Source organism: Aulonocara sp. 'chitande type north' Nkhata Bay, linkage group LG17 (genome assembly GCF_057382095.1).
Source record: "Aulonocara sp. 'chitande type north' Nkhata Bay isolate Kocher_YH1m ecotype deep benthic linkage group LG17, A_spYH_male_GT1.1, whole genome shotgun sequence".
NCBI classification, from domain to species: Eukaryota; Metazoa; Chordata; class Actinopteri; order Cichliformes; family Cichlidae; genus Aulonocara; species Aulonocara sp. 'chitande type north' Nkhata Bay.
Window position 1 is genome coordinate 5,894,612 of NC_141360.1, and position 21,960 is coordinate 5,916,571.

At 39.3% G+C, this 21,960-nt stretch overlaps 1 pseudogene across 1 annotated transcript in view; it reads right to left on the bottom strand.

The window, feature by feature from the left end:
- Positions 1–21,960, bottom strand: part of LOC147309527 (sodium-coupled neutral amino acid symporter 2-like) — a 26,726-nt pseudogene continuing 4,766 nt past the window's right edge. The window contains exons 2-11 of the transcript XR_015125831.1: positions 13,974–14,066; positions 13,553–13,623; positions 11,853–11,934; positions 10,919–10,977; positions 10,441–10,584; positions 10,257–10,330; positions 2,485–2,617; positions 2,091–2,226; positions 1,896–1,993; positions 1–1,544 (exon numbers count right to left, since the gene is read on the bottom strand). The product of XR_015125831.1 is annotated as a sodium-coupled neutral amino acid symporter 2-like (transcript). The remainder of the gene's footprint in view (positions 1,545–1,895; positions 1,994–2,090; positions 2,227–2,484; positions 2,618–10,256; positions 10,331–10,440; positions 10,585–10,918; positions 10,978–11,852; positions 11,935–13,552; positions 13,624–13,973; positions 14,067–21,960) is intronic.

A 21,960-nucleotide genomic window follows, 5' to 3' on the forward strand; every position in this document is an offset into this window, starting at 1 on the left:
AAATGGCAGTCAAACCCTGCAAATATCAGAAACGTAACCTCTGGACTTTCAGTTACGATGGCAGATTGACCAGCTGTTAAAGGTATTCTTGCATCAGAATGAAGTTTCATTTTGACCTGCCCCTTAAAACTATTCAGGGTACACACCACACAAATCCTGAAATGAAGTCTCAACACACTTGCATAGCTTCAGTAAAACAAGTTGCAGTGAAAAACTCATCTTCCTTGGCCTAAACACACACACACACACACACAGAGCGCTTAAGCCAACTGAATTGGTGCCATGGATGAACCTCGGTGTCTGATCCTTGGAGCACAATGTCAACCTCCGTCAGCTTGGGGGCAGCATTGTCAAGCTGGTGTTTCAGCTCTGCAGAAATCTTTCTCTGGAGAAATAAACTAAAACTCAAAATTATCTGAGCCCACTGCTTCATTTTTAAAAGACAGTGGAGTTGAAGTTGTCTCCATGTGAACAAACACTCACTTTGTTAAATACTAAAGAATCTGAAAGACGTGTGTGTTTTAACTTTTCTTTTATTTGAATTAAACACTGCCTCCTACAGGCATTGATTGGCTTACATTTCTAAAACAAAGCCCTCAAAGGTACTTTTTGCAAATTGCAACTAAAACTTCATCCACCAGTGGGCAGTGTTTTTAATTTTTAAAAGGGCTGTTGCTGGTTTTTTTTTTTTTTTTTTTGACAGCTTGTTTTTTTAACTGCACCTTTCCCCTCATGAAGCTTTTCCTTTTCTCACACTGTTGTAAATAAAATTTTATTTTCATTGATAATAAATTTTACATTAACCTGCTGCACCATCTTATGGTACAGAATGGTATTACAGCAAAATATGGCCTGGGTCTATCTAAGCTGAACTTGGTCTCTCTCTTTAGCACGGTGCATAGGTGTTTTGGAGATTAAAAAAAACAACTAAACATAGTAGTTCTTCCACATTCTGTTGTTGGCTTTAGCTTGGAGGTTTTTTTTTTCTTTGCTGCTGAGGTCAAGAGTTGGTTGACGTACTCTCAAGCGGAGATGTGCAGAAACAACATTTTCTGCACATCTCCGGTCTTCCATAAATAGATGACAACATTTCGGTGACGTGTGAATGTTGGAAGCACAGTGTGCCATCTACGACGGGCTCTCCACTCGGTGGGAAGGAATCCGCGTCGAGCTCTCTTGTTTGTTATTGTTTGGTTGAAGGTGTTCAAGAGTGCAACCTGTTTTTAGTTGTTTCTTAGGTTGTTTTTTTTTTTTTTTTTGCATGTTTAACAGGTATCACGGCATGTGGTCAAAATTCAAAGTATTCTCCCATAAAGAAAAAATTTCAAGTTTCCCACAACCCCTGAGTGGGGGAAGTGGAACCGGGAGGCTCGCAGGCCTTCTCAAAGCAGTAGTGTTGTCGCTGTGCAGACCTTCAGCAGGTTATAAAGACTAAATACAGTTTCAGGAGAGACCTCGCTTGTGGCGTTCTTGATCCAGTCCAGAATGATGAGGATCATGCTGCTGGACATGACCGTGATACAGATGAGGAGGAAGAGGCATGCCTAGAGAGCAAAATAAGATCACAGTTAGCTAATGTGTTCATTCACACCAAGTTAAATGAAACCTTTCACAGTTTAAGACGCGTAATTTGTTGTCTTTGGTTCAGTATAAAGCTAATTATCTTACTTTAGCTTAGCAATGCAGAAGATATAGTATTAGTTTGTTGCACTGTACTGTTTTGTAATTAAAAATATGATAATTAATGAAAAAACAATAAAACATAAGATTGTTTGCTTAATATGAAGTTAAACTAAAGGGCTAATTACTGCAGCTACAACCATGTCGAATCCTTGGCAAGGAAACAAATAAGTGTAAAGTTCAAAAACGGTTCATTTCATCGAACTCCATCTTACCCCGATCTTTTGCCCAGACTTCATGGACTCTTTCTTGACCAGTCTGATGTAGAAAGCTGAAGGCAGGATGAAGATGAGCATGGCAGCAGCAGAAATGTCTGACATTGTAAAGACATTTGGCATTTTAGTCACAATCCTTTCTTTTACTGTTGCTCTTTAAGATGTTATTACAATATCTTGCATGCAGACATATACCTATAAGTCTAAAGATGGTGGGAACGAAAATAACCAGGGCATTTGTGCCAGCCAGCAAGAACACAGTGATGGTAGTGTGACGAACCCAGCTGAATCCCTTAGAAGGGCACAGGAGGTGGTTGACAGTGGTACGAATCTGCACAATGAGAAAGACACAGGGAGGTTATTCCACACGACCTATTATTTGTAGTAATTCATATTTTACAGTCCCTAACATTTTTTTCAAACTTACAGGGAAGAACAACATTTTTTCGTTACATGTATATTTAAGCAAAAGAGGTTTGCTTCCACACACACCACCTAAATTCTCTGGTGGCTTCTATGTTGTTTTAGGAGTATTTAAGTGGGTCAAACTAATATCATTTTGCAATGTCGACTCATCCCGACTACAAACTGGCAGGGTCGTTGAACTCTTCGTGAAGTTAACAACCATCTCTTTAGTCTTCTGAACATTTAGAGACAGGTTATTATTCTGACACCAGTCCACCAGGTCTTGTACCTCCTCTCTGTTTTCAGACTCACCGTTGCTGGAGATGAGACACACCACTGTTGTGTCATCTGCAAACTTGATGATGTGATTTGAGAATTACTGTGCAATACAGTCATGTGTTAGCAGGGTGAACAGCAGTGGACTAAGCACACAGCCCTGCGGCGAACCTGTACTCAGTCTGAGGACTTTGGAAGTATTATTTCCTATGAAGACAGACTGGGGCCTGTCAGTTAGGAAGTCCAAGATCCAATTGCAGAGAGTGATATCTATTGTCAGTAGGTCCAACTTCTTTACAAGCTTCTGGAGAATGACTGTGTTGAATGCTGAACTGAAGTCAATAAACAGCATTCTGACAAAAGTGTCCTTTTTGTCGAGGTGGGAGAGAGAAAGGTGAAGAGGAGACAAGATGGCATCATCTGTGGAGTGGTTTGGGCGGTAAGCAAACTGTAGCGGGTCCAGATTCTTTGGAAGCTGAGTTTTCATGTGCCTCAATAGCAGCCTCTCAAAGCACTTTGTGATGATGGGTGTAAGTTCCACTGGTCAGTAGTGATTGAGGCAGATCACAGTGGACTTCTTTGGCCCTGGGATGAATGTTGTGGTTTTGAGGCATGCAGGTACCAGAGCTGAGCTCAGTGATGTATTCAAGATGTCCGTGAAGATGCCTGTGAGCTGGTCAGCACGCTCCCAAAGCACCTGGTCAGTTATGTTGTCAGGTCCAGAAGCCTTTCATGGTTTTACTCTGCAAAGAAGCATTCAGTTTCTCTGGCAAAGAGGGATCACTGCTGCATGCCCGAGGTGTTGGCTTGTAGCACATGATTGTTTGAACGCCCTACCACATGCGCCAAGTGTCCTTTGAACCTGTGAAGTGTGTGTTGATTTTTTCTGCATACTCTCGCTTTGCCTGGTCTGCTCTGGCTGTAGTGTAAGCTTCCCTATTGTTGGACTTAAAGGCAGAGTCTTTGATTTTCATCAGGCTATGTAGCTTTGCAGAAAACCAGGGTTTATGGTTTGCACGTTTGATGACGATCTTGGAGACAGTGACATGCTCTATGCACTTCCTGATGTAGCTGGTCACTGAAGTTGTGTACTCCTCAGTTCAATTCAATTCAATTCAATTTTATTTATATAGCACCAAATCACAACAACAGTCGCCTCAAGGCGCTTTATATTGCACAGTAGATCGTACAATAATAGATACAGAGAAAAACCCAACAATCATATGACCCCCTATGAGCAAGCACTTTGGAGACAGTAGGAAGGAAAAACTCCCTTTTAACAGGAAGAAACCTCTGGCAGAACCAGGCTCAGGGAGGGGCGGGGCCATCTGCTGCGACTGGTTGGGGTGAGAGAAAAAAGACAGGATGAAAGACATGAGACTAATAACAGATATGATTCAATGCAGAGAGGTCTAGTAACACATAGTGAGTGAGAAAGGTGAGGAAAGAAAGGGAGGATTCAGGGTCACCTGGTCCAGCCCTAACTATATGCTTTAGCAAAAAGGAAAGTTTTAAGCCTAATCTTAAAAGTAGAGATGGTGTCTGTCTCCTGAATCCAAACTGGAAGCTGGTTCCACAGAAGAGGGGCCTGAAAACTGAAGGCTCTGCCTCCCATTCTACTTTTAAATAATCTAGGAACAACAAGTAGGCCTGCAGAGCGAGAGCGAAGTGCTCTAATAGGGTGATATGGTACTACAAGGTCATTAAGATAAGATGGGGCCTGATTATTTAAGATCTTGTATCTGAGGAGCAAGATTTTGAATTCAATTCTGGATTTAACAGGAAGCCAATGAAGGGAAGCCAAAACAGGAGAAATATGCTCTCTCTTTCTAGTCCCTGTCAGTACTCTTGCTGCAGCATTTTGGATTAACTGAAGGCTTTTCAGCGGGTTTTTAGGACATCCTGATAATAATGAATTACAGTAGTCCAGCCTGGAAGTAATAAATGCATGAACTAGTTTTTCAGCGTCACTCTGAGACAGGATATTTCTAATTTTAGAGATTTTGCACAAATGGAAGAAATCAGTCTTACATACTTGTTTAATATGTGCGTTGAAGGACTTGTCTTGGTCAAAAATGACTCCAAGTTTCCTCACAGCCTTACTGGAGGCCAAGGTAATGCCATCCAGAGTAAGATTCTGGTTAGATACCATATTTCTAAGATTTTCAGGGCCGAGTCCAATAACCTCAGTTTTATTTGAATTAAGAAGCAGAAAGTTAGCGGCCATCCAGGTCTTTATGTCTTTAAGATATTCCTGCAGTTTAACTAATTGGTGTGTGTGATCTGGCTTCATGGACAGATAGAGCTGGGTGTCATCTGCATAGCAGTGAAAATGTATGCTATGTCTTCTGATGATACTGCCAAGGGGAAGCATGTATAATGTAAACAGAATTGGTCCTAGCACTGAACCCTGTGGAACTCCATAATTAACCTTGGTGTGTGTCAATGGAAAATTGTACTTAGTAGTCATTATAAGCTTTTAATGATATAAGTTTGCATATGATAGAATACTGCATTATGACCTTTTAGATGTGTTAGACTGTTGTTCACTACAAAAACTTGTTCTGTTCTCTTTCTTAGTTTCTTCCCACAGCGATAATAAGAGCTGAACCACTCTTGTCTCCACTCCCTTCTGAGTCCCACAACACACACACACACACACACACACACACACACACACACCTGCATATGCACTAACATTCCTCTGTCTATGAACAGATGTATTCACTATTGTATTACTTTTTGTATATAAATAAAGACCAGAGTGGTAACAAAGCGCACTTCACAGGGCCCCCACTCTGATGTGAGCGCTCTGTGACCGCCCTTGCAACGTGTGTGTCTCCACTCTCTGACTCTCAGCTGAAGAAGTGTCATTTAGAATAAATCTCTTAACATTTATTTTGGTCCTTCGTAGCCGGGGCAGAAACATCAGAACTGTTATCTGTGACTCTGTTCCAGGATCCAGCACTGATTCCTGACGCCGTGGGAAGCCAGCACCGAAGTCTGTGCACAGCCCTCTTAGACGAGGACGAAAGCCCTGGGACGTGAATTCAGGTCCGGGCCGGTGTTTATAGTCTGGTCCACGGCGGTGGGATTCAGTCTGATGATCCGAAACACCACTGAGACGTCTGAGGGTGAGAAAACACTATTTTGGTCTAACTCGCCATAAGGGTTTAAAGAAACGCGTAAAATAGGTTTAAGTTCACCAAAAGGACCTAAGTGTAGGCTGGTTTTAGAGGTAGCCGAAATTACTTCGTGACCAAATAGGTTTAAGTTAAATAAGCGCGCAAATGTCTATATGTGTGTATGTGTCTGGAAGTAAGTTGATTTTACAGCACAATACGCTGCTGAACTACTTCCATTTTTTGTTTTCTTTGCTGAGGCTCACGTACTGGTGACAAAGGAGAACGGTTGAGTTTCATCTCATAAAACTGATAGCGCTTCACCTTTAGGGTGAAGTCGAAGGCCGTATCAGTAAACCACTCTGAAGTCAAGTGTGCCAGTGACGGCCCAGCAAAATCTATGAAAATGGAGAATAAACAAGAAAAATTAACACTTGATTAGAAATGTTTAGAAAAACAACAAGCTGGAGCAGGAATAATCCAAAAGAAAGGGACTGTAAGACAGAGAACGCCCGACACGGAATGATTAGCTGCAACCACTGTGGCTGCCACCACCCAGACAGATGAAAGGGAGAGACAGACAAAAAAGTAAAAGCATTAAAAAAACGTAAGGAAGAGTATAGACTTTTCCAAGCATGAGAAATCGAAACTGAAGGGAGAACTGAAAATTAGAGATCAAAGTAGAGATCACAAAAACAGGATTGTATTATCAGCCGACTGAAGTTTAAAAAGGGTTGGAAACAGACCCGACTGAATAAATATAAATACAAGAGGAATAAAGTAAAATAAACAAAAGGCTAAATTACATTAGAGCTTATCTTTAATGTATTCAAACTAATAATAGCAAGGATAACAACCTGTAAACTGGTGTTAACAATGAAACATAGTTAGGATGAAGACCATGCCCAGAATGAATAGAATGAAAGAAAGCAGATAATTCACACAAACACATATTAAATGAAATAGAGAGATGCATAAAGTATATTAAGGTTGTGTCATTGTTCAGCCAAGGAAAATGTGTGAAAAGGAAAATGTCTCCAGCTTGGGAAAGGGTGAAACTGCAGATCACCCACAGCCATTGGTGGATGCAAAATAAAATATAAATAAAATATTGTAATATACTATTGCTGTTATATGAAAAGATAATAGCATTAATAATGAAATAATATTAATATGATGTGAGGTGGATAATTGTTAAAAGTAGTCTGCATCAAGCTTAAGGTTTGCTCAAATTCAGTACAATGACATATGAGATGACGGTAATACAGAAAATATCTAAACTAATTAAGTGCATAGAGGCACTTGACCTGCTTGAAAACCTGTCATCCAAGATGAGACATTGCTGAAATATAGAGCACACCTATACTAACAACTAATAAGCTAAACCCTGTATGCAACAGCTAAAGCTACAAAATTGAGAAGCTGAATTAAATATGTGGTCACTGCTAAGCTGATGAGCAAGTAACACGTTTTTTAGAGCAGGAGCTGCATGCTATTAAACTCAAACATGCAGCTGTCTGTGAGCTCAGTTTTTCCCCTCATACTTCTGATTTGTTTTTGGCAGCATCCTTTATTTGCATCCTGACTCATGTGTGTAAAGCATTCATGCCATCAGCAATTTGTTTTTGTTTTTTTGTTTGTTTGTTTTGTTGGATTGAAAAATAAGTAAATTTGTGATCACACTCGTGGATCACAGTGACATATAATGATTAGGCATATGATTTACTATTGCAGATGTAATAAGTTTATTCTAAAGTTCAAGGAGGACAAACAAGAACAGCATTTCCAGTTGTGTCTTGGCTGTTGTTCTCTGTGTAGTGTGCTGAGTTTAGTTTTTTTTTTTTTGAAATGTTGAAATGTGAGGAGTACTGTGACTTCTGAAGTGGCTCTCACCATGCGACCTTGATGATGATAAGTTCAGAGCCAGCTGGGAGATGGGTTGTCTGCTTTGCTTTAGGTGATAAGGCAGAAAAGTTAAAACTTAGTTTCTTGTCTCGAAAGAAAAAACAAAAAAAAACAAAAGGAGGTTTTATGTTTCTCAGCCAAGAACAACTACAATTTCATTTTCTGTTTTTGAGAAAGGAGAATTTAAATAATAATAATAATAATAATAATAATAATAATAATAATAATAATAAAACAAAGACTGATGTTTTGTTTAAGTGGTGAAGAAAGCTAATACTGCAAAATACCGTCTAGTGCATGATCTGCGAGCAATAAATGAAATCACTGAAATGATGCCACCAGAATTAGCAAATCCCCACACTATACTGAATCAAGTCACTCCAAAAGAACAATGGTTCTCAGTGATAGACTTATCAAATGCCTTGAGGCGACTTTTTTTGTGATTTGGCGCCATATAAATAAAATTGAATTGAATTGAATTGCCTTTCCACCCCGACCCACAACACCTGTTTGGCTTCACTTTTGAGGGGCAGAGACAGTTTCTACTCTACGTAGATGACATTTTAGTGACTGGCCACACAGAGGAAGGGTGTAAGCAAAATACTATGGCTATGTTACGTCACTTGGCTGAGTTAGGGCCACAAGGTATCTTTAAATAAACTCTAATTATGGAGACCCGAAGGCACATACCTAGGGCACACCCTCTCAGGTGAAGGCAGAAAGCTACTAAACAAAAGAAAAGAAGCTATACAAAATGCGCCACAGCCACAAACCAAGCATTCACATTCTTTCTGTCAGTAAGCCTGAGTTATGACCTTGGCTCCCTGTTTTTCTGCTTCCAACAAAAGGTGGGTGTTGTTGCGAAATCAGTTTTACCCCGGTTCTTTTATTCGTCAAAACTTCCAGAGACGGCACCGGAACTCAGTCATTTCACAAAACCTTTATTCATCTTTATTCATCTTCATTTAAGCATGCACTTCTAGAAGGGAAGACGAGGCCGGTGTGTCCCTCTGCAAAAAATCTTCACCCCTTTGTTCGTTACAGCCAGCTTTATAGAGGCGTCCCCATCATAAAACCCCCACGGCGTGCTGCAAACTCTGTGTCTATGTGCACGAGCACATGAATGCCTACATGTGCGCGTTCCCGCGTGTCTATGGCTACGTTCACACTGCAGGTCTTGATGCTCAATTCCGATTTTTTGATCAAATCCGATTTTTTTGTCTGCTCGTTCACACTACAAATAAAATGCGACAGCAAACGTGCTCTAGTGTGAACCCTCAAAGCGGCCCGCATGCGCAAAAGAAGACGTCACACACAACGCGCTCTGTTTAGACCCAGAGCAAACAATATTGTTTGACTGATGGCCATTAATATAAAGACTTCGGACTTTACGTTTCTCAATTTTTGCTTTAAGTTATTTACATAATAATGTAGATAACCTAATAATGATCCTTATTGCTGTTTTAGAGGAGCGGTGCTTCAAAGGATAGTTGCAGATTTCTGTCAGAATCTGCAGATTATACAGTACAAAAAATGTTCACGTTTCTCCAACATTGTCTTCCCAACAGTTTCACTGACATCTACACGGGATGGCCAGGAAGCGTTCGCGATGTCTTCTCCAGCGCTGATAATTGGCGTCTGTCTTGTGTCAGTGATGTAAAAGATGGATTTAATGCGACTTGACCGTTCAAACAGCAGTCGCTTTCTAAAACATCGGATATGTATCGGATTCAGTACCACATACGAAAGTGACCCAGATCGGATTTGAAAATATCGGATTTGTGCCGTTCACACTGTCATAGTATGATCGGATATGGGTCGCATAGGGTTAAAAAAAAAAAAAAAAAACGGATTTGATGCGCTTTCGCCTGCAGTGTGAACGTAGCCTATGTGAGTGCTCGTGTGTGACTGTGTACGCATACCTGTGTGTATGTGTGTGCACATGAGTCAGTGTGCGTGTGGATGTGTGTGCGTGACAGTTAAAACACTGTGGGTGTAGGTGACTCCCTAGGTCATAAAACCCATCTCCCTTCCAGACCACAGTTATCCATTTACAAATGTTGAGACCCCCACCCAAACATTCTCTGGGGAATTTCCACTCAGCATTAACTCCTGTTTTACTTTCACAGTTCAAGTGGGGGAGGGGTCTCCTACAATCTACTCCTAAGTTCAGGACACAGTGAGGCCTTTATTATATCGGGGGCAGTGTCTCTAGTGTTCTACATTCTATGTTAACACATTTCTAAACTCTAAAATCAGCTAAACACTCCTACAGTGTGAAGCTCCCGTGCAATGTGCTCTGTTGTCTCTACTATAAAAAAAAAAAAAAAAAAAAAGGCCCTGACTCTCTGAACACAATATTCTCTTCATAACTCAGCCGTATGAAATGTCATGAAACAGTGTAACTCACTCACAGTAAGTCAGCAGTATAGGATAATAGAAACCTATCTAATAAATCTAATGATTTTCATATTCTTTTAACTCAGAAGTATGATGCAAACTAAAACTATGTACTGATTACACAAGAGAACGGCTGTTCAGCAGAGAGTTGAAGACATGTTTTATTTAGTCAGCAGACAAAAATCACTGTAAAAAATTCAAAAGTGTGTTTTTTTTGTCAGAGAAATTTAAATAAATGGCAGCGTATACTCACTCTTTGAGCTTGTTGTAAATGGGCAGGATATCAGGGTGGCACACAAAGGTAATAATAGGGACAGCATAAACAGTCTAGGGAGATCAAAAAAAAAAAAAATCATAACTGACATCCAAACACTAGAAATGATTCCCTTAGGGTTTATTTCAGTTCTACAGATGTTCTAAGTTTTGAAGGCTTTTACCTGTGAATTGATGACAAAGTATTTTGGCCTGCAGGTGTCCTCGTCAGAAGTATTGTCGCTGTGTGAGCTGTTCAACGAATGAGTCGAGTTGTCATTGTGAATATCAGGGAGAGGGCATGGGATCTGGAACTTTTTGATGATCACCTTGAAGGAGCGGAGAGCAAATTTCCCATTTTAGCTCCTTATTGTGAAGGTGCAAAGGTTTATTTACAGCATTTACAGCATGATCAGAAACAAAGACTTGACCGTTGTTGTGCTGTCCTGTTCCACTATTAAATTAATTCATTTGACTACATTTTTAGAAAAAAAAAAAAAAAAAGGAATCCTGCTCTTTTGTGTAGCAGGAAGAGATTTCACTGGAAGACTGAAATATGTTCTGACTCAAACTCAACTGGCAAACCAAGAACAGGCATTTGCCAAAGATTTGCGTAAAGGATGATATGGTAGCATGAGGAATGAGGAAAGGTGTGTCACTCACCACAATCAGAAAAAAGACCATGCATAGCAGTGGCAGACCACTTGTGTAACCAAGGCAACCTGAAAGAGGAAAAACACAATTAATAGCGATGCCCCCCTGTATCACGTCACTCTAAGCTATTAAAGTTTTAAAGGTTTTGAAATCTTGCATGTGTGCTAGTGTGTGTAAAGGGAATTTCTTTTCTTTTATGTATTGTTTATATGTTTTCGGAATATCACGGCCACCAGACTGGCCTTAGTCCATGGGCCCCTGGCGGGCACAGCCCAAAAGAGGGACACTGGACCAGCTCTGTATCCTCTCAAAATACTTGAGGTTTGCCCAACCAGTCTACATGTGTTTTGTGGACATATGGGGTGTATGGGGTGTTTGGCCCATTGCTCTGGGCCATTCAATCCTTATACAACCGTTGCAAGAGTGGTCCGCATAGCCAGCAATAAGTCGGACTCGTTACTTGTGGGTGATGGGCTCTGCCAAGGCTGCTCTTTGTCACTGATTCTGTTCGTAATTTTTATGGACAGAATTTCTAGGCATAGCCAAGTTGCGGAAGGCTTTACTTGGGTGGGCTCAGAATCTCATCTCTGCTTTTTGTGGATGATGTGGTTTTGTTGGCTTTGTCCGGTGATGGCCTCCAGCTCGCACTGGAATGGTTTGCAGCCAAGTGTGAAGAAGTGCGAATGAGAATCAGCACCTCCAAATCTGAGGCCATGGTCGTGGCTGTGGTGTGCCCATTCCAGATTAGGGACGAGTACCAGGAGAAGGAAGCAGGAGATCGAAAGTGGATTGGTGCTCTGGCTGCAATGATGCAGACGGTGTACCAGTCTGTCATGTTGAGGAGAGAGCTGAGTGTACAAGCAAAATTCTCAATTTACCGGTCAATTTATGTCCCTACCCTCACCCTATGGTCACGAAAGAACAAGATCGCAACTTTCCTTACCTAAGTCCCTGCGCAGTGTCAGGGGCAGGATAATGCAAAGACTAACCAGCAACACCAGGTAGTCACCATGATGTACCATTGTCTGAAATACAGGACAGAGCATGTCAGTGTTAGTTGACAGAGATCACCAATGAATCATCATGTAGGTAAAGATTTCTGTAGCTGTGTTAAAGGGGCAACACACCATGTTAGGTTGTTTTGCAGTGTTATACTGTGAAATCTACTATGAATTAGTTAGAGTTAGAATGTTCTGTTAGTCTTATCATCTTTCTCAGGTGTATCTTGCATATGAAGTAGCTTTGATCTCATCATAAACTGATGAACCAGGACTACAAGTAAACTAATTAGTTCTGTGACACAGAAAACCGCACACTGAATCCACTTTCTCATCAGACTCCTCTCAGATCCTCTACAGCTTTTAGTCCTGTTTAACACCAGCTACATCAACTGTAAAATTGAAAGCATTTTGTTTGTCACTAACCAAAACAACTACCATTTTCATCTCATAAGGCCCCCCTGGCGCCAGCTGGATGCTCAAGGCAAAAGCTGACGGGAATAACAAAATATTCTCCTTAGATAACAAGACTGTGTTGTGACTTTCTTCCTCCTCATTCAAGGTTACCTGCGTCGACTGAAGATTGTTGACTTTTGCCCAGCCGGGTGAAGGGACACTTTTTGGTGAAGGGACACTTTCTCTCGGCTGAACACGGAACACACACGCACACATATGCATGTACACTGACACAGACCTACACTCACCCCACAACCCCACTCCAAAGCTTATGCTTCGAAGCTTATGCCTTCTATGTTGTGAGATGTGATGATTCATGTGCTGAGGTGTTTTTTTCTGTTCTCAAACTGATCTCCCTGTGTGGCTCAGTCTGGGGGGAGTTCTTTTTTTCTTGTCTTTCCTCATGTTGTGCATTTTCCATTGTTTCGACTGGGGTCGCTGCTCGTGTGGTCAAGCAGCCAGGGCTACCTAGCCTGACCTGTCTCCCCAATATGATGTTTGTGTATTGTATGTGTGATTGGCATAGTATCATCTATCTTAACTGCCCATTGGGGATAAATAAAGTGTCTCTGACTCTGACTGATTCCCTAAAAGGGCCCTCTGAAAGAGCCACTCAGAGAGATGGAACACCCTCCGTCCTTTAAAAACAGCCAGACAGTCCTCCTACACATCCCGCCTGTGCTCCAAGCAGAGCGACAAATGCCTATTTCACCTTCCCTCAGCACTTGAAAAACAACTGGCAGCCATTTTGCTTAACATGTCCACCTCAAGTGCTTCTCTCAGGTGTTCCTGGTCTCTTTCATTCCTTCTAGGAATTTTTGTTTTTCACCAACACCTTAGTCTTAGTGCAACCAGGAAACATTCCTTTTAGGGCGAGTAAACTATGCCGTATTGACATTTTGTTTACATCTTTGGCTGCACAACAAATGGTCTGGTGCTCTGATCTGAACCACTACCAAAATCAAATCAGATGTTCCTTGGACAGAGGCCAACCTGACTGATTTGTCCTCGGATATCTTGGAAATAAGTGTACAACCTCCAGGTCCATCAAATTAGATTTGGTAATAGTATTTATTTAAGTAATATGCCAGTATCAGCAGTGTTTCTTGTGGTAGGTGAAATAAAACAGTGAAACATGAACAAGAAAGAAATTTTGTGTGGAAGTTGCTAAAATATTTAAGTTACTCACTTGACATTGGCTCCTGTGAATGCTTTTATAACGGTGGGTAGTTCGTATGATGTAGAGGTAGCTCGACATGACTGTTGAGGGGGAAAAAAAGCAAAACAACAACAACAGCAGTTAGCACATTTTCCTGTAAAACTGAGGGAGAGAAAAGAAAAGGAGGAAACTGCCATAAAAATAGCGATCTCTAATATTTGGCAAGGGGCCCAGATGTTCCAAAGAAAAGAATCACGACATGTTGTAAAATGACTCAAGGTTTTACTGGAAGCTGCTTCCAAAAAACACAAGCTGCTTTCCATCAACCAAGGTTTCCCCCTGTGCCTCCCCCCTCCATGCGCTCATTGCAGACACAGAGGAGCAGTGATTTGGCTTTCTGAGTGAGCACATGTTGGATCTATTACAGTCATGTAACATTCATTTTTCTTACCTCCAATATACCTCATGATGATGAAGAGGGAGGCTGTGAATTTTCCCAGTCTCCCAAAGACTTTGTAACACAACTGCTCGTAATCCAGTACACCTAAATACACAAAGAATTGTGGATTAAAAAAAATACACTAACAAGCATTTGGGGATGTTTGCCTGTTAAACTTATCTAATTCATTGGCTATCTTCAGCAACAAGTGCACAGAATACAACGAGAAGATGGTGAAAAACTTAAGGAGAATCCTGTAAATGGAAAAGGGAGTGCTCTGAGTCCCCGTGTTTTAACCCAGGGGGCATGATTATGGATGCCGTGCAGGTGCGTCCGCCCTCCCTGCACGGCACCGCAGACCACGCCCCACCACACTCTCTCCAAACAATATTGACCGAACCAGCAGCAAATGAAGATCCAAACTAAGCTTCACATAAACATCGTCAAGGACTCCCTCTGATTTTTGCTGTTTTGCTTCCACCACAATAAAATCACTTCACTCTCTCTCTCTCTCTTTCTCGGTGTACTTCAAGAACAGTTTCCCGTCTATCTCTGAAATCTGTTTTCTGCATTATTCACTTGCTTGTTACGCACAACACTACAGTTATTTACAGCACTGTCGGCCGATGTTTTTTTTCCCTTTTACTTACTTCCGAAAAGAAAACCTAATTTCTGCCGTTCAATAGGCTTCTGAACAAATTTAAACTTTTTAAAATTATACAAAATGCAAAACGCTTAGCGTGTCTCTAATAAAACCGCTGTAACTTCAGAGGTAATGTTCATAAGTTGATTAATGATTTTCTTTCGTTTTTGATCTACTGCAGAATATTTTTATAAAATCCAGGCCAGGAAAATCACCTTCATGTTTTTCTGTGTTTTATCTTCAGCTACTTTGACACAAAGGCCTCTGCTGTGATGCTCACACCTTTGATAAAGTCTTGCAAGTGTCAGCTTCCTTTTTATAGATACAAAAATATGTAAATATACTGATCTGAATTATAATATTTCTGACTGTCTGAGGCAAAATTTCCCAGATTCAAATCAAATTGAATCGAATCGTGGATCAAATTGATTCAGGAACTTGTGAATCGGAATCGAATCGATTCTAGAAATCAGTGACGATACCCAGCCCTAGTGCTAATCTCTAGTCTCATTTTCTTAAAGAAAAAGGGGAGATTGTTAAGATGTATGTAATCTACCTACTGGCTATGCACAGGCGGGAAAGGGGGGGGCGGAAGTTTTATGTGGGGACTTTCCACTTGTTGTAAAAAGGAAGGCGACCATTAAAGGTGGAATTCTAATGTCAACTAGAAAGTGCATTTTCTGAAGAAACTGCAGTGTGAATGCTTGAATCTGAATGTATGCACTGAAATGAATTAATTGCTGAATTTTGAGTTAAAAATATTGAATGAAATTAAAAAAAAAATCAAAAAATCAAATTTAACCTGAAAACAAAGGTGCTGAACTGCTAAAAGCTGAAGGTTACACAGAAGAAGAAGTTGGAAAAAAGCTGAAAATGCTTTAAATGTAAATTAGAAAACCCTAAGAAATGAGAAAAGAACATTTAGAGTCAGAAAACATCTGAATGAATATTAAAAGGTCATATTCTTTGAATCACTGAATGAAGAAAATGTGATCCCTCCACTTTGATCCACACGGTTTAAAAAGTTTAAATGCCTGAGCTTTGAAAGACAAGATGTTGGAAAGAGAACAATAATGGCGACAATTTGAGGGTAAAATGATGGCTGTAACACTGTGGACACAGCAGCAGTTGAAAGAGAAGTGCTTAAGATGAATCTTGGTACAGTGGCAGGCAGAGCTCGTTAAGCAGGCAGGTGTGAGCCTGGTTGCTATAGTGACCGCACCCAATGGCTCCATACACACGTACACAGACATGCGCCTCACTTTTGCTGCTTAAAATGAACAGAAAAGTCAGGCCGAAACAAATCGTTCCCAAATGAAAAGTAAAAGTCGTATTGACAAAATTCTTTCACCGTGAGCGACAGCAGCTTCTAGTCTACTGAATTCTCAGTTTTCATGCCTGTGGAGTTTATTATATGGACATGGTGACAGTGGAAAGACACCATGCTCTTCTGATTTTCAAACCAACCTTCTGAGCGATTTTAACATTAGAGTCTATGGAAGAGTTGGAGGGAGGAGGCTGTGCATTGGTGACATTTATGAAAGAACCATAACACCTAGTACAATAGTAAACACATTGGATGAAAGAGGACAGCGATGGCTACATTTTGAGGGTAAAATCATACCTGTAGAGCAAACGCTGCGGACACAGCAGCAGTTTTAAAAAAGATTTTAAGATTAATTTTTTTGCTCCTCTCACTCTAGCAGTTGAGCTGCCTCACTCTAGCCCCAACATTCCGTCCCATACACACCCATTATAAACTCTGAAACGGGTGAAAAAACATCATGAAACTTAAACTGGAACTGAAGAAAAAGTATAATAGATATTGAAAAGATAAATACAAGTTGAATAGTTGAATGTCTTGTCTTCGTTTTAAAGTTTGAATGGTGGCTCTATGTCAATGTATGTGGAAGTAGATACAGTTTAAAGAGGATGAAGTTGAATGAGAATTTGAAGGGTCTCCCCATTGAAATACATTATAAATTTTTGTTGAAAAAAGTTGAATAAAATTAAAAATATAAATGTTAAAAATGAGAAAAATAGAAGCAATGTTGTCCAAAAGAATAGGAATCTAACGGTGTTTGAATGGTTTTTCTAAGTTGAACGGTTTTGAAGGAGTTGGCTTTCAAAAAACGTACGGAATAGATAATAATAATAAACTAGAAAGTGCATTTTCTGAAGAAACTGCAGTGTGAATGCTTGAATCTGAATGTATGCACTGAAATGAATAAATTGCTGAATTTTGAGTTAAAAATATTGAATGAGATAAAAAAAAACAAAAAAAAAAAACGAATTTAACCTGAAAACAAAGGTGCTGAACTGCTAAAAGCTGAAGGTTACACAGAAGAAGGAGTTGGAAAAAAACTGAAAATGTTTTAAATGTAAATTAGAAAACCCTAAGAAATGAGAAAAGAACATTTAGAGTCAGAAAACATCTGAATGAATATTAAAAGGTCATATTCTTTGAATCACTGAATGACTCAAATGTGATCCCTCCACTTTGATCCACACAGTTTAAAAAGTTTAAATGCCTGAGCTTTGAAAGATACTGTGTTGGAAAGAGAACAATAATGGCGACAATTTGAGGGTAAAATGATGGCTGTGACACTGTGGACACAGCAGCAGTTGAAAGAGAAGTGCTTAAGATGAATCTTGGTACAGTGGCAGGCAGAGCTCGTTAAGCAGGCAGGTGTGAGCCTGGTTGCTATAGTGACCGCACCCAATGGCTCCATACACACGTACACAGACATGCGCCTCACTTTTGCTGCTTAAAATGAACAGAAAAGTCAGGCCGAAACAAATCGTTCCCAAATGAAAAGTAAAAGTCGTATTGACAAAATTCTTTCACCGTGAGCGACAGCAGCTTCTAGTCTACTGAATTCTCAGTTTTCATGCCTGTGGAGTTTATTATATGGACGTGGTGACAGTGGAAAGACACCATGCTCTTCTGATTTTCAAACGAACCTTCTGAGCCATTTTAACATTAGAGTCTATGGAAGAGTTGGAGGGAGGAGGCTGTGCATTGGTGACATTTACGAAAGAACCATAACACCTAGGACAATAGTAAACACATTGGATGAAAGAGGACAGCCATGGCTACGTTTTGAGGGTAAAATCATACCTGTAGAGCAAACGCTGTGGACACAGCAGCAGTTTTAAAAAAGATTTTAAGATTAATTTTTTTGCTCCTCTCACTCTAGCAGTTGAGCTGCCTCACTCTAGCCCCAACATTCCGTCCCATACACACCCATTATAAACTCTGAAACGGCTGAAAAAACATCATGAAACTTAAACTGGAACTGAAGAAAAAGTATAATAGATATTGAAAAGATAAATACAAGTTGAATAGTTGAATGTCTTGTCTTCGTTTTAAAGTTTGAATGGTGGCTCTATGTCAATGTATGTGGAAGTAGATACAGTTTAAAGAGGATGAAGTTGAATGAGAATTTGAAGGGTCTCCCCATTGAAATACATTATAAATTTTTGTTGAAAAAAGTTGAATAAAATTAAAAATATAAATGTTAAAAATGAGAAAAATAGAAGCAATGTTGTCCAAAAGAATAGGAATCTAACGGTGTTTGAATGGTTTTTCTAAGTTGAACGGTTTTGAAGGAGTTGGCTTTCAAAAAACGTACGGAATAGATAATAATAATAAAATATAATAATAAAGATTAGAAGAACAATACTGTGAATGCTTTTCAAGCATTCACACTAACTAGAAAGTGCATTTTCTGAAGAAACTGCAGTGTGAATGCTTGAATCTGAATGTATGCACTGAAATGAATTAATTGCTGAATTTTGAGTTAAAAATATTGAATGAGATTAAAAAAAACCAAAAAAAAAAAACCGAATTTAACCTGAAAACAAAGGTGCTGAACTGCTAAAAGCTGAAGGTTACACAGAAGAAGGAGTTGGAAAAAAACTGAAAATGTTTTAAATGTAAATTAGAAAAACCTAAGAAATGAGAAAAGAACATTTAGAGTCAGAAAACATCTGAATGAATATTAAAAGGTCATATTCTTTGAATCACTGAATGACTCAAATGTGATCCCTCCACTTTGATCCACACAGTTTAAAAAGTTTAAATGCCTGAGCTTTGAAAGATACGGTGTTGGAAAGAGAACAATAATGGCGACAATTTGAGGGTAAAATGATGGCTGTGACACTGTGGACACAGCAGCAGTTGAAAGAGAAGTGCTTAAGATGAATCTTGGTACAGTGGCAGGCAGAGCTCGTTAAGCAGGCAGGTGTGAGCCTGGTTGCTATAGTGACTGCACCCAATGGCTCCATACACACGTACACAGACATGCACCTCACTTTTGCTGCTTAAAATGAACAGAAAAGTCAGGCCGAAACAAATTCTTCCCAAATGAAAAGTACATGTCGTATTGACAAAATTCTTTCACCGTGAGCGACAGCCATGTCTAGTCTACCTAATTCTCAGTTTTCATGCCTGTGGAGTTTATTATATGGACGTGGTGACAGTGTAAAGACACCATGCTCTTCTGATTTTCAAACGAACCTTCTGAGCCATTTTAACATTAGAGTCTATGGAAGAGTTGGAGGGAGGAGGCTGTGCATTGGTGACATTTATGAAAGAACCATAACACCTAGTACAATAGTAAACACATTGGATGAAAGAGGACAGCCATGGCTACGTTTTGAGGGTAAAATCATACCTGTAGAGCAAACGCTGTGGACACAGCAGCAGTTTTAAAAAAGATTTTAAGATTAATTTTTTTGCTCCTCTCACTCTAGCAGTTGAGCTGTCTCACTCTAGCCCCAACATTCCGTCCCATACACACCCATTATAAACTCTGAAACGGGTGAAAAAACATCATGAAACTTAAACTGGAACTGAAGAAAAAGTATAATAGATATTGAAAAGATAAATACAAGTTGAATAGTTGAATGTCTTGTCTTCGTTTTAAAGTTTGAATGGTGGCTCTATGTCAATGTATGTGGAAGTAGTAAGAGTTTAAAAATGAGTAAGTTGAATGAGGATTTGAAGGGTCTCCCCATTGAAATACATTATAAATTTTTGTTGAATAAAGTTGAATAAAATTAAAAATATAAATGTTAAAAATATGAAAAATAGAAGCAGTGTTGTCCAAAAGAATAGGAATCTAACGGTGTTTGAATGGTTTTTCTAAGTTGAACGGTTTTGAAGTTATAGGATTACAAAAAACGTACGGAATAGATAAAATATAATAACTAGAAAGTGCATTTTCTGAAGAAACTGCAGTGTGAATGCTTGAATCTGAATGTATGCACTGAAATGAATTAATTGCTGAATTTTGAGTTAAAAATATTGAATGAGATTAAAAAAAAAACAAAAAAAAACAACGAATTTAACCTGAAAACAAAGGTGCTGAACTGCTAAAAGCTGAAGGTTACACAGAAGGAGGAGTTGGAAAAAAACTGAAAATGTTTTAAATGTAAATTAGAAAACCCTAAGAAATGAGAAAAGAACATTTAGAGTCAGAAAACATCTGAATGAATATTAAAAGGTCATATTCTTTGAATCACTGAATGACTCAAATGTGATCCCTCCACTTTGATCCACACAGTTTAAAAAGTTTAAATGCCTGAGCTTTAAAAGATACGGTGTTGGAAAGAGAACAATAATGGCGACAATTTGAGGGTAAAATGATGGCTGTAACACTGTGGACACAGCAGCAGTTGAAAGAGAAGTGCTTAAGATGAATCTTGGTACAGTGGCAGGCAGAGCTCGTTAAGCAGGCAGGTGTGAGCCTGGTTGCTATAGTGACCGCACCCAATGGCTCCATACACACGGACACAGACATGCACCTCACTTTTGCTGCTTAAAATGAACAGAAAAGTCAGGCCGAAACAAATCGTTCCCAAATGAAAAGTAAAAGTCGTATTGACAAAATTCTTTCACTGTGAGCGACAGCAATGTCTAGTCTACCAAATTCTCAGTTTTCATGTCTGTGGAGTTTATTATATGGACGTGGTGACAGTGGAAAGACACCATGCTCTTCTGATTTTCAAACGAACCTTCTGAGCCATTTTAACATTAGAGTCTATGGAAGAGTTGGAGGGAGGAGGCTGTGCATTGGTGACATTTATGAAAGAACCATAACACCTAGTACAATAGTAAACACATTGGATGAAAGAGGACAGCCATGGCTACGTTTTGAGGGTAAAATCATACCTGTAGAGCAAACGCTGCGGACACAGCAGCAGTTTTAAAAAAGATTTTAAGATTATTTTTTTTGCTCCTCTCACTCTAGCAGTTGAGCTGCCTCACTCTAGCCCCAACATTCCGTCCCATACACACCCATTATAAACTCTGAAACGGGTGAAAAAACATCATGAAACTTAAACTGGAACTGAAGAAAAAGTATAATAGATATTGAAAAGATAAATGCAAGTTGAATAGTTGAATGTCTTGTCTTCGTTTTAAAGTTTGAATGGTGGCTCTATGTCAATGTATGTGGAAGTAGTAAGAGTTTAAAAATGAGTAAGTTGAATGAGGATTTGAAGGGTCTCCCCATTGAAATACATTATAAATTTTTGTTGAATAAAGTTGAATAAAATTAAAAATATAAATGTTAAAAATATGAAAAATGGAAGCAGTGTTGTCCAAAAGAATAGGAATCTAACGGTGTTGGAATGGTTTTTCTAAGTTGAACGGTTTTGAAGGAGTAGGATTACAAAAAACGTACGGAATACAGAATAAAATATAATAATAATAATAATAATAATAATAAAGATTACAACAACAATACTGTGAATGCTTTTCAAGCATTCACACTAATAATAATAACTAGAAAGTGCATTTTCTGAAGAAACTGCAGTGTGAATGCTTGAATCTGAATGTATGCATTGAAATGAAATAATTACTGAATTTAAGTTAAAAATTTTGAATGAGATAAAAAAAAAAAACCCGAATTTAACCTGAAAACAAAAGTGCTGAACTGCTAAAAGCTGAAGGTTACACAGAAGAAGAAGTTGGAAAAAAGCTGAAAATGTTTTAATTGTAAATTAGAAAAACCTAAGAAATGAGAAAAGAACATTTAGAGTCAGAAAACATCTGAAAGAATATTAAAAGGTCATATTCTTTGAATCACTGAATGAAGAAAATGTGATCCCTCCACTTTGATCCACACAGTTTAAAAAGTTTAAATGCCTGAGCTTTGAAAGACAAGATGTTGGAAAGAGAACAATAATGGCGACAATTTGAGGGTAAAATGATGGCTGTAACACTGTGGACACAGCAGCAGTTGAAAGAGAAGTGCTTAAGATGAATCTTGGGACAGTGGCAGGCAGAGCTCGTTAAGCAGGCAGGTGTGAGCCTGGTTGCTATAGTGACTGCACCCAATGGCTCCA